We start from the raw sequence: 13,707 nt of genomic DNA on the forward strand, positions 1-13,707 counted from the left end.
AAAAATTATAAAAAAAAAAAAAGAAGCCCAATAAAGAGGCCAAGAGCCGAAAAAAGAGGCAACGCCCAAAAAAAAGGCAAAGAAAAGAGGCAAAAGCCCAAGGATTCCTAGGATGTACTAAGCTAGACAACTGAAGTCAAAAGCTAAAAAGCTGAGGTTTTCTTAAAAAAAAAAAAGAAAACAAAAAAAGTTCTAGATATCTGTTCACTTTAAGACATATTTAACAGGACGTCATAAAATTTTTTGAAAATGTATATGAACAATAAAAAACAATACATCGGACTAACTATTGTTTTTTTTCTAAGAATATATATATATATATCTAGACAACATTATCATTATTTACTTACGATATCGTTGTACAGATTTTTCTTTTTGACAAAAAAAATTTGTATATATTTATGCTTACAGAGAGATTTGAACCTCGTACCTTTGGCTCCAAAAGCCACCATTTAACGTACAAAGCCACACGTCCTATATGAAAGATTTAAAATATTTCTATATATAAATTACTTTCAAAAAAATTTTCTTTTGAATAATAAATCTTAATCTTCTTTTTCGGCTATACTTCATAAACATTTTTTTTTAAATCTGTAACTTTAAATAACTAAAACGTTATAGATTATCCTAAAAGAATAAGCATGAACAAAAAAAAAATAGGTTTTATGTGTCATATTTTCTTACGGTTGACCTTTAAAATTGTTAGTCTAGTAATATTTATACATATTAAAAATAGATAAACCTTTTTTCCAACAGTTATCTACCTTTGAAGGTTGACCTTTCCGTACATTATTTTCGTAACAGAATGACATAGAGAACTCTATTGACATTTTCTAATGAAAATTTTTGCATTTTTTATAATAAAAAAATATTTGTTTTAGTTTTAGAATTAAATAGGCACAATAATTAGATAAATATTTTACAATTCTATATTATAAAAAATCTAAAATATCCATTATCTTCTATTTATTTTTGAAACCTACAATTAAAAGTTATTAAAACTTGTACGTTTTTATAAACAACCAAATATACGTTTTATACCTTCTTTATATATCTTGAAGCATCTAATGCCCATTATTTTCTAACATATTACGACATAAAGAGTAACCAGTCAACCGTTTGGCTTCCGACACTGAAATCTTGGTTTGATATCTCGACAAAGATATTACAATTTCATAATTGTCCTTAGCTATTCTAAGTCCATCCAAACCCAGTATTGTAACGTAATTTGGGGAAAAAAGACTTTCAGACTGGTGCTGGCAACATTGTTCGTTAACGAAGCAGATGATCAGATCATTTTCTACTCTATAGATCGCAAATTCTAAAAGGAAATCCAACTACTTAAATTAATAACCAAACAAAACAAGTCTTGTGTACTTTCGAAGGACTGTAGAAGAGCCACTAGTCTTAACTTTTTACAAACATGGAATGTGATTGATTATTTGAATACAAAACAACAACTGAATATTTATAAGAGTATACTTTCAAAAAAACAAGTTGAAGGGCCAATCATACTTGAAATATTCAATTTTCAGTACGTTCAAAATACAATATCTCAGATACACTAGTATTTATTACGATCTAACTTCTTGTTCCACAAAGATATATATATATAGTTCGTCCATCGTGGTTCGATGATGACCACTTTGTCATCCAGGGGGCTGAGGGCTTTGCACTGGGGTTTTATGCCTCCTCATGTAGCTGGTGAGACCTATGTGAGCCCAGGATGTTCAGCGGCACACTTGGCGGGTTATTCCAGCTGGAGCTAGTGTCGTTTGCCTTGCTTTTCTTCTCTGGCGTTTTTCTTCTGCCAGCGTTGTTCTTTTTTTTTTCTCAGCAACCTGTGAGCCAGTTTTCACAGCGCGACGCCATGATGCTCTGTCATGTGCCTCTGTCTACCAGGTGGCTGGGTCTATGCTAAACGCCTTCACAGAAGCTTTAAGGGTGTCCCTGAAGCGCTTTCTTTGACCACCTAGCGAGCGCTTTCCTTTGCTTAGTTGGCCATACAAGAGTCGTTTAGGGATGCGGTGGTCTTCCATTCTGCAGAGATAACGAAGGACAAACATACTTACTCTTTCTCAAACACATAGAAAGAAAATTTAGAAAATAAGTTTACATCACGTGCAGACTTATCACATTCATAACTTCAAAGTACATAAAAAATGGATACAACTCATACCAAAGTTACAACAAATAAACAATTCATTTAATTATCCCATACATAACCCTGACATGACCATGCCTCATATATAAACTTTGAACAACGTTCAACGTCTGTTTAAACAATGAAGAAAATAAGTTTGAATGTATGGGTGTGTGTGTTTGTATAAGTAATAACTATTAAAAATGTGCATGTGTATGTATTTAATACATCATTTATTTGCTTTAAAATTATAATTACTAAAAATTAGCTATAAATTATTTATTAATTTTTTTTCAACAAGAGAGACAATTAGGACTGGAAGATGCAAGGTGGTAATTTCTTTTGGTTACATCCCTTTGAGCAAATTAATAAATTTTCAAGACAACCCAAACAGGAGAGGATTTCATGAAAATGGACCAAATGGACTACTAAATTGTTAAAAAAAAATAAAACAGAAACAGAAAATGAAAAAACAACAACACTATTACAATAAATAATAATAAAAATAAATTTAATCTTAAAAATGAGTTATATGCCAAAATGAAATATTTTTTAAGCTCTTCATACACATACTTACTTTGAGCTCTGTACTTTAATAGAAACCAAATGGCTTCAATATATGTACATTTTTATAAATCTAGCATACCCCAGAGTATTCCAATGGATATAGGATGGAGGTCCTTTGTCTTAGGTTTTAAGGCAAAAATTGTTGCAAAAATAATTTAAATAAAAATGAATGCTAATAACTTATAAGTCTTATAAAAAAATATTTAAAATAAAGTTTGGCAATACTTATTTTTAGGAACACTTTCAAAAAAATTTGGTGAATGTTTTTTTCACCAATTTCTGGACATTTGCTGTCATCATTTTATGGACCTTTGCTGTCACCTTTTTCTTGACCTTTGCTGTCATCATTTTTTGGACCTCTGCTGTCATCATTTTCTGAACCCCTTGCTGTCAACATTTTATGGATCATCGCTGCAGCCTACTCTGTGATCATACTGAAAATCCTGGAAAATGACTTTGATAAAAAAAATTTTTTTTTTTTTATAAAATTTTCCTTGTGTTATTATTAATTTAGAATGATGTTTTGTGTGTTTTCTTTGAAAAAAAAAATTATAAAAAAAAAAAAAAGAAGCCCAATAAAGAGGCCAAGAGCCGAAAAAAGAGGCAACGCCCAAAAAAAAGGCAAAGAAAAGAGGCAAAAGCCCAAGGATTCCTAGGATGTACTAAGCTAGACAACTGAAGTCAAAAGCTAAAAAGCTGAGGTTTTCTTAAAAAAAAAAAAGAAAACAAAAAAAGTTCTAGATATCTGTTCACTTTAAGACATATTTAACAGGACGTCATAAAATTTTTTGAAAATGTATATGAACAATAAAAAACAATACATCGGACTAACTATTGTTTTTTTTCTAAGAATATATATATATATATCTAGACAACATTATCATTATTTACTTACGATATCGTTGTACAGATTTTTCTTTTTGACAAAAAAAATTTGTATATATTTATGCTTACAGAGAGATTTGAACCTCGTACCTTTGGCTCCAAAAGCCACCATTTAACGTACAAAGCCACACGTCCTATATGAAAGATTTAAAATATTTCTATATATAAATTACTTTCAAAAAAATTTTCTTTTGAATAATAAATCTTAATCTTCTTTTTCGGCTATACTTCATAAACATTTTTTTTTAAATCTGTAACTTTAAATAACTAAAACGTTATAGATTATCCTAAAAGAATAAGCATAAACAAAAAAAAAAGGTTTTATGTGTCATATTTTCTTACGGTTGACCTTTAAAATTGTTAGTCTAGTAATATTTATACATATTAAAAATAGATAAACCTTTTTTCCAACAGTTATCTACCTTTGAAGGTTGACCTTTCCGTACATTATTTTCGTAACAGAATGACATAGAGAACTCTATTGACATTTTCTAATAAAAATTTTTGCATTTTTTATAATAAAAAAATATTTGTTTTAGTTTTAGAATTAAATAGGCACAATAATTAGATAAATATTTTACAATTCTATATTATAAAAAATCTAAAATATCCATTATCTTCTATTTATTTTTGAAACCTACAATTAAAAGTTATTAAAACTTGTACGTTTTTATCAACAACCAAATATACGTTTTATACCTTCTTTATATATCTTAAAGCATCTAATGCCCATTATATTTCAAACTTATTAAGACATAAAGAGTAACCACGTTTGGCTTCCGACACTGAAATCTTGGTTTGATATCTCGACAAAGATATTACAATTTCATAATTGTCCTTAGCTATTCTAAGTCCATCCAAACCCAGTATTGTAACGTAATTTGGGGAAAAAAGACTTTCAGACTGGTGCTGGCAACATTGTTCGTTAACGAAGCAGATGATCAGATCATTTTCTACTCTATAGATCGCAAATTCTAAAAGGAAATCCAACTACTTAAATTAATAACCAAACAAAACAAGTCTTGTGTACTTTCGAAGGACTGTAGAAGAGCCACTAGTCTTAACTTTTTACAAACATGGAATGTGATTGATTATTTGAATACAAAACAACAACTGAATATTTATAAGAGTATACTTTTAAAAAAAACAAATTGAAGGGCCAATCATACTTGAAATATTCAATTTTCAGTACGTTCAAAATACAATATCTCAGATACACTAGTATTTATTACGATCTAACTTCTTGTTCCACAAAGAGATATATATATAGTTCGTCCATCGTGGTTCGATGATGACCACTTTGTCATCCAGGGGGCTGAGGGCTTTGCACTGGGGTTTTATGCCTCCTCATGTTGCTGGTGAGACCTATGTGAGCCCAGGATGTTCAGCGGCACACTTGGCGGGTTATTCCAGCTGGAGCTAGTGTCGTTTGCCTTGCTTTTCTTCTCTGGCGTTTTTCTTCTGCCAGAGTTGTTCTTTTTTTTTTCTCAGCAACCTGTGAGCCAGTTTTCACAGCGCGACGCCATGATGCTCTGTCATGTGCCTCTGTCTACCAGGTGGCTGGGTCTATGCTAAACGCCTTCACAGAAGCTTTAAGGGTGTCCCTGAAGCGCTTTCTTTGACCACCTAGCGAGCGCTTTCCTTTGCTTAGTTGGCCATACAAGAGTCGTTTAGGGATGCGGTGGTCTTCCATTCTGCAGAGATAACGAAGGACAAACATACTTACTCTTTCTCAAACACATAGAAAGAAAATTTAGAAAATAAGTTTACATCACGTGCAGACTTATCACATTCATAACCTCAAAGTACATAAAAAATGGATACAACTCATACCAAAGTTACAACAAATAAACAATTCATTTAATTATCCCATACATAACCCTGACATGACCATACTATATGTATAAACTTTGAACAACGTTCAACGTCTGTTTAAACAATGAAGAAAATAAGTTTGAATGTATGGGTGTGTGTGTTTGTATAAGTAATAACTATTAAAAATGTGCATGTGTATGTATTTAATACATCATTTATTTGCTTTAAAATTATAATTACTAAAAATTAGCTATAAATTATTTATTAATTTTTTTCAACAAGAGAGACAATTAGGACTGGAAGATGCAAGGTGGTAATTTCTTTTGGTTACATCCCTTTGAGCAAATTAATAAATTTTCAAGACAACCCAAACAGGAGAGGATTTCATGAAAATGGACCAAATGGACTACTAAATTGTTAAAAAAAAAATAAAACAGAAACAGAAAATGAAAAAACAACAACACTATTACAATAAATAATAATAAAAATAAATTTAATCTTAAAAATGAGTTATATGCCAAAATGAAATATTTTTTAAGCTCTTCATACACATACTTACTTTGAGCTCTGTACTTTAATAGAAACCAAATGGCTTCAATATATGTACATTTTTATAAATCTAGCAAACCCCAGAGGGCTCCAATGGATATAGGATGGAGGTCCTTTGTCTTAGGTTCTTAAGGAAAAAATTGTTGCAAAAATAATTTAAATAAAAATGAATGCTAATAACTTATAAGTCTTATAAAAAAATATTTAAAATATAGTTTGGCAATACTTATTTTTAGGAACACTTTCAAAAAAATTTGGTGAATGTTTTTTTTCACCGATTTCTGGACATTTGCTGTCATCATTTTATGGACCTTTGCTGTCACCTTTTTCTGGACCTTTGCTGTCATCATTTTTGGACCTCTGCTGTCATCATTTTCTGAACCCCTTGCTGTCACCATTTTATGGATCATCGCTGCAGCCTACTCTGCGATCATACTGAAAATCCTGGAAAATGACTTTGATAAAAAAAAAAATTTTTTTTTATAAAATTTTCCTTGTGTTATTATTAATTTAGAATGATGTTTTAGGTGTTATCTTTGAAAAAAAAAATTATAAAAAAAAAAAAAAAAAGAAGCCCAATAAAGAGGCCAAGAGCCGAAAAAAGAGGCAACGCCCAAAAAAAAGGCAAAGAAAAGAGGCAAAAGCCCAAGGATTCCTAGGATGTACTAAGCTAGACAACTGAAGTCAAAAGCTAAAAAGCTGAGGTTTTCTTAAAAAAACAAAGAAAACAAAAAAAGTTCTAGATATCTGTTCACTTTAAGACATATTTAACAGGACGTCATAAAATTTTTTGAAAATGTATATGAACAATAAAAAACAATACATCGGACTAACTATTGTTTTTTTTCTAAGAATATATATATATATATTTTGACAACATTATCATTATTTACTTACGATATCGTTGTACAGATTTTTCTTTTTGACAAAAAAAATTTGTATATATTTATGCTTACAGAGAGATTTGAACCTCGTACCTTTGGCTCCAAAAGCCACCATTTAACGTACAAAGCCACACGTCCTATATGAAAGATTTAAAATATTCCTATATATAAATTACTTTCAAAAAAAATTTCTTTTTGAATAATAAATCTTAATCTTCTTTTTCGGCTATACTTCATAAACATTTTTTTTTAAATCTGTAACTTTAAATAACTAAAACGTTATAGATTATCCTAAAAGAATAAGCATAAACAAAAAAAAAAGGTTTTATGTGTCATATTTTCTTACGGTTGACCTTTAAAATTGTTAGTCTAGTAATATTTATACATATTAAAAATAGATAAACCTTTTTTCCAACAGTTATCTACCTTTGAAGGTTGACCTTTCCGTACATTATTTTCGTAACAGAATGACATAGAGAACTCTATTGACATTTTCTAATGAAAATTTTTGCATTTTTTATAATAAAAAAATATTTGTTTTAGTTTTAGAATTAAACAGGCACAATAATTAGATAAATATTTTACAATTCTATATTATAAAAAATCTAAAATATCCATTATCTTCTATTTATTTTTGAAACCTACAATTAAAAGTTATTAAAACTTGTACGTTTTTATAAACAACCAAATATACGTTTTATACCTTCTTTATATATCTTGAAGCATCTAATGCCCATTATTTTCCAACATATTACGACATAAAGAGTAACCACGTTTGGCTTCCGACACTGAAATCTTGGTTTGATATCTCGACAAAGATATTACAATTTCATAATTGTCCTTAGCTATTCTAAGTCCATCCAAACCCAGTATTGTAACGTAATTTGGGGAAAAAAGACTTTCAGACTGGTGCTGGCAACATTGTTCGTTAACGAAGCAGATGATCAGATCATTTTCTACTCTATAGATCGCAAATTCTAAAAGGAAATCCAACTACTTAAATTAATAACCAAACAAAACAAGTCTTGTGTACTTTCGAAGGACTGTAGAAGAGCCACTAGTCTTAACTTTTTACAAACATGGAATGTGATTGATTATTAGAATACAAAACAACAACTGAATATTTATAAGAGTATACTTTCAAAAAAACAAGTTGAAGGGCCAATCATACTTGAAATATTCAATTTTCAGTACGTTCAAAATACAATATCTCAGATACACTAGTATTTATTACGATCTAACTTCTTGTTCCACAAAGAGATATATATATAGTTCGTCCATCGTGGTTCGATGATGACCACTTTGTCATCCAGGGGGCTGAGGGCTTTGCACTGGGGTTTTATGCCTCCTCATGTGGCTGGTGAGACCTATGTGAGCCCAGGATGTTCAGCGGCACACTTGGCGGGTTATTCCAGCTGGAGCTAGTGTCGTTTGCCTTGCTTTTCTTCTCTGGCGTTTTTCTTCTGCCAGCGTTGTTCTTTTTTTTTCTCAGCAACCTGTGAGCCAGTTTTCACAGCGCGACGCCATGATGCTCTGTCATGTGCCTCTGTCTACCAGGTGGCTGGGTCTATGCTAAACGCCTTCACAGAAGCTTTAAGGGTGTCCCTGAAGCGCTTTCTTTGACCACCTAGCGAGCGCTTTCCTTTGCTTAGTTGGCCATACAAGAGTCGTTTAGGGATGCGGTGGTCTTCCATTCTGCAGAGATAACGAAGGACAAACATACTTACTCTTTCTCAAACACATAGAAAGAAAATTTAGAAAATAAGTTTACATCACGTGCAGACTTATCACATTCATAACCTCAAAGTACATAAAAAATGGATACAACTCATACCAAAGTTACAACAAATAAACAATTCATTTAATTATCCCATACATAACCCTGACATGACCATGCCTCATATATAAACTTTGAACAACGTTCAACGTCTGTTTAAACAATGAAGAAAATAAGTTTGAATGTATGGGTGTGTGTGTTTGTATAAGTAATAACTATTAAAAATGTGCATGTGTATGTATTTAATACATCATTTATTTGCTTTAAAATTATAATTACTAAAAATTAGCTATAAATTATTTATTAATTTTTTTTCAACAAGAGAGACAATTAGGACTGGAAGATGCAAGGTGGTAATTTCTTTTGGTTACATCCCTTTGAGCAAATTAATAAATTTTCAAGACAACCCAAACAGGAGAGGATTTCATGAAAATGGACCAAATGGACTACTAAATTGTTAAAAAAAAATAAAACAGAAACAGAAAATGAAAAAACAACAACACTATTACAATAAATAATAATAAAAATAAATTTAATCTTAAAAATGAGTTATATGCCAAAATGAAATATTTTTTAAGCTCTTCATACACATACTTACTTTGAGCTCTGTACTTTAATAGAAACCAAATGGCTTCAATATATGTACATTTTTATAAATCTAGCATACCCCAGAGGGCTTCATTGGATATAGGATGGAGGTCCTTTGTCTTAGGTTCTTAAGGAAAAAATTGTTGCAAAAATAATTTAAATAAAAATGAATGCTAATAACTTATAAGTCTTATAAAAAAATATTTAAAATATAGTTTGGCAATACTTATTTTTAGGAACACTTTCAAAAAAATTTGGTGAATGTTTTTTTCACCGATATCTGGACATTTGCTGTCATCATTTTATGGACCTTTGCTGTCACCTTTTTCTGGACCTTTGCTGTCATCATTTTTTGGACCTCTGCTGTCATCATTTTCTGAACCCCTTGCTGTCACCATTTTATGGATCATCGCTGCAGCCTACTCTGCGATCATACTGAAAATCCTGGAAAATGACTTTGATAAAAAAAATTTTTTTTTTTTTATAAAATTTTCCTTGTGTTATTATTAATTTAGAATGATGTTTTGTGTGTTTTCTTTGAAAAAAAATTAAAAAAAAAAAAAGAAGCCCAATAAAGAGGCCAAGAGCCGAAAAAAGAGGCAACGCCCAAAAAAAAAGGCAAAGAAAAGAGGCAAAAGTCCAAGGATTCCTAGGATGTACTAAGCTAGACAACTGAAGTCAAAAGCTAAAAAGCTGAGGTTTTCTTAAAAAAAAAAAAGAAAACAAAAAAAGTTCTAGATATCTGTTCACTTTCAGACATATTTAACAGGACGTCATAAAATTTTTTGAAAATGTATATGAACAATAAAAAACAATACATCGGACTAACTATTGTTTTTTTTCTAAGAATATATATATATATATCTAGACAACATTATCATTATTTACTTACGATATCGTTGTACAGATTTTTCTTTTTGACAAAAAAAATTTGTATATATTTATGCTTACAGAGAGATTTGAACCTCGTACCTTTGGCTCCAAAAGCCACCATTTAACGTACAAAGCCACACGTCCTATATGAAAGATTTAAAATATTCCTGTATATAAATTACTTTCAAAAAAATTTTCTTTTTGAATAATAAATCTTAATCTTCTTTTTCGGCTATACTTCATAAACATTTTTTTTTAAATCTGTAACTTTAAATAACTAAAACGTTATAGATTATCCTAAAAGAATAAGCATAAACAAAAAAAAAGGTTTTATGTGTCATATTTTCTTACGGTTGACCTTTAAAATTGTTAGTCTAGTAATATTTATACATATTAAAAATAGATAAACCTTTTTTCCAACAGTTATCTACCTTTGAAGGTTGACCTTTCCGTACATTATTTTCGTAACAGAATGACATAGAGAACTCTATTGACATTTTCTAATGAAAATTTTTGCATTTTTTATAATAAAAAAATATTTGTTTTAGTTTTAGAATTAAATAGGCACAATAATTAGATAAATATTTTACAATTCTATATTATAAAAAATCTAAAATATCCATTATCTTCTATTTATTTTTGAAACCTACAATTAAAAGTTATTAAAACTTGTACGTTTTTATAAACAACCAAATATACGTTTTATACCTTCTTTATATATCTTGAAGCATCTAATGCCCATTATTTTCCAACATATTACGACATAAAGAGTAACCAGTCAACCGTTTGGCTTCCGACACTGAAATCTTGGTTTGATATCTCGACAAAGATATTACAATTTCATAATTGTCCTTAGCTATTCTAAGTCCATCCAAACCCAGTATTGTAACGTAATTTGGGGAAAAAAGACTTTCAGACTGGTGCTGGCAACATTGTTCGTTAACGAAGCAGATGATCAGATCATTTTCTACTCTATAGATCGCAAATTCTAAAAGGAAATCCAACTACTTAAATTAATAACCAAACAAAACAAGTCTTGTGTACTTTCGAAGGACTGTAGAAGAGCCACTAGTCTTAACTTTTTACAAACATGGAATGTGATTGATTATTTGAATACAAAACAACAACTGAATATTTATAAGAGTATACTTTCAAAAAAACAAGTTGAAGGGCCAATCATACTTGAAATATTCAATTTTCAGTACGTTCAAAATACAATATCTCAGATACACTAGTATTTATTACGATCTAACTTCTTGTTCCACAAAGAGATATATATATAGTTCGTCCATCGTGGTTCGATGATGACCACTTTGTCATCCAGGGGGCTGAGGGCTTTGCACTGGGGTTTTATGCCTCCTCATGTAGCTGGTGAGACCTATGTGAGCCCAGGATGTTCAGCGGCACACTTGGCGGGTTATTCCAGCTGGAGCTAGTGTCGTTTGCCTTGCTTTTCTTCTCTGGCGTTTTTCTTCTGCCAGCGTTGTTCTTTTTTTTTTCTCAGCAACCTGTGAGCCAGTTTTCACAGCGCGACGCCATGATGCTCTGTCATGTGCCTCTGTCTACCAGGTGGCTGGGTCTATGCTAAACGCCTTCACAGAAGCTTTAAGGGTGTCCCTGAAGCGCTTTCTTTGACCACCTAGCGAGCGCTTTCCTTTGCTTAGTTGGCCATACAAGAGTCGTTTAGGGATGCGGTGGTCTTCCATTCTGCAGAGATAACGAAGGACAAACATACTTACTCTTTCTCAAACACATAGAAAGAAAATTTAGAAAATAAGTTTACATCACGTGCAGACTTATCACATTCATAACCTCAAAGTACATAAAAAATGGATACAACTCATACCAAAGTTACAACAAATAAACAATCCATTTAATTATCCCATACATAACCCTGACATGACCATGCCTCATATATAAACTTTGAACAACGTTCAACGTCTGTTTAAACAATGAAGAAAATAAGTTTGAATGTATGGGTGTGTGTGTTTGTATAAGTAATAACTATTAAAAATGTGCATGTGTATGTATTTAATACATCATTTATTTGCTTTAAAATTATAATTACTAAAAATTAGCTATAAATTATTTATTAATTTTTTTTCAACAAGAGAGACAATTAGGACTGGAAGATGCAAGGTGGTAATTTCTTTTGGTTACATCCCTTTGAGCAAATTAATAAATTTTCAAGACAACCCAAACAGGAGAGGATTTCATGAAAATGGACCAAATGGACTACTAAATTGTTAAAAAAAAATAAAACAGAAACAGAAAATGAAAAAACAACAACACTATTACAATAAATAATAATAAAAATAAATTTAATCTTAAAAATGAGTTATATGCCAAAATGAAATATTTTTTAAGCTCTTCATACACATACTTACTTTGAGCTCTGTACTTTAATAGAAACCAAATGGCTTCAATATATGTACATTTTTATAAATCTAGCATACCCCAGAGGGCTCCATTGGATATAGGATGGAGGTCCTTTGTCTTAGGTTCTTAAGGAAAAAATTGTTGCAAAAATAATTTAAATAAAAATGAATGCTAATAACTTATAAGTCTTATAAAAATATATTTAAAATATAGTTTGGCAATACTTATTTTTAGGAACACTTTCAAAAAAATTTGGTGAATGTTTTTTTCACCGATATCTGGACATTTGCTGTCATCATTTTATGGACCTTTGCTGTCACCTTTTTCTGGACCTTTGCTGTCATCATTTTTTGAACCTCTGCTGTCATCATTTTCTGAACCCCTTGCTGTCACCATTTTATGGATCATCGCTGCAGCCTACTCTGCGATCATACTGAAAATCCTGGAAAATGACTTTGATAAAAAATTTATTTTTTTTTTTATTAAATTTTCCTTGTGTTATTATTAATTTAGAATGATGTTTTGTGTGTTTTCTTTGAAAAAAAAATTAAAAAAAAAAAAAAAGAAGCCCAATAAAGAGGCCAAGAGCCGAAAAAAGAGGCAACGCCCAAAAAAAAAGGCAAAGAAAAGAGGCAAAAGCCCAAGGATTCCTAGGATGTACTAAGCTAGACAACTGAAGTCAAAAGCTAAAAAGCTGAGGTTTTCTTAAAAAAAAAAAAGAAAACAAAAAAAGTTCTAGATATCTGTTCACTTTAAGACATATTTAACAGGACGTCATAAAATTTTTTGAAAATGTATATGAACAATAAAAAACAATACATCGGACTAACTATTGTTTTTTTTCTAAGAATATATATATATATCTAGACAACATTATCATTATTTACTTACGATATCGTTGTACAGATTTTTCTTTTTGACAAAAAAAATTTGTATATATTTATGCTTACAGAGAGATTTGAACCTCGTACCTTTGGCTCCAAAAGCCACCATTTAACGTACAAAGCCACACGTCCTATATGAAAGATTTAAAATATTCCTATATATAAATTACTTTCAAAAAAATTTTCTTTTTGAATAATAAATCTTAATCTTCTTTTTCGGCTATACTTCATAAACATTTTTTTTTAAATCTGTAACTTTAAATAACTAAAACGTTATAGATTATCCTAAAAGAATAAGCATAAACAAAAAAAAAGGTTTTATGTGTCATATTTTCTTACGGTTGACCTTTAAAATTGTTAGTC

Source organism: Biomphalaria glabrata, chromosome 10 (genome assembly GCF_947242115.1).
Source record: "Biomphalaria glabrata chromosome 10, xgBioGlab47.1, whole genome shotgun sequence".
In the NCBI taxonomy this organism is placed as follows: domain Eukaryota; kingdom Metazoa; phylum Mollusca; class Gastropoda; family Planorbidae; genus Biomphalaria; species Biomphalaria glabrata.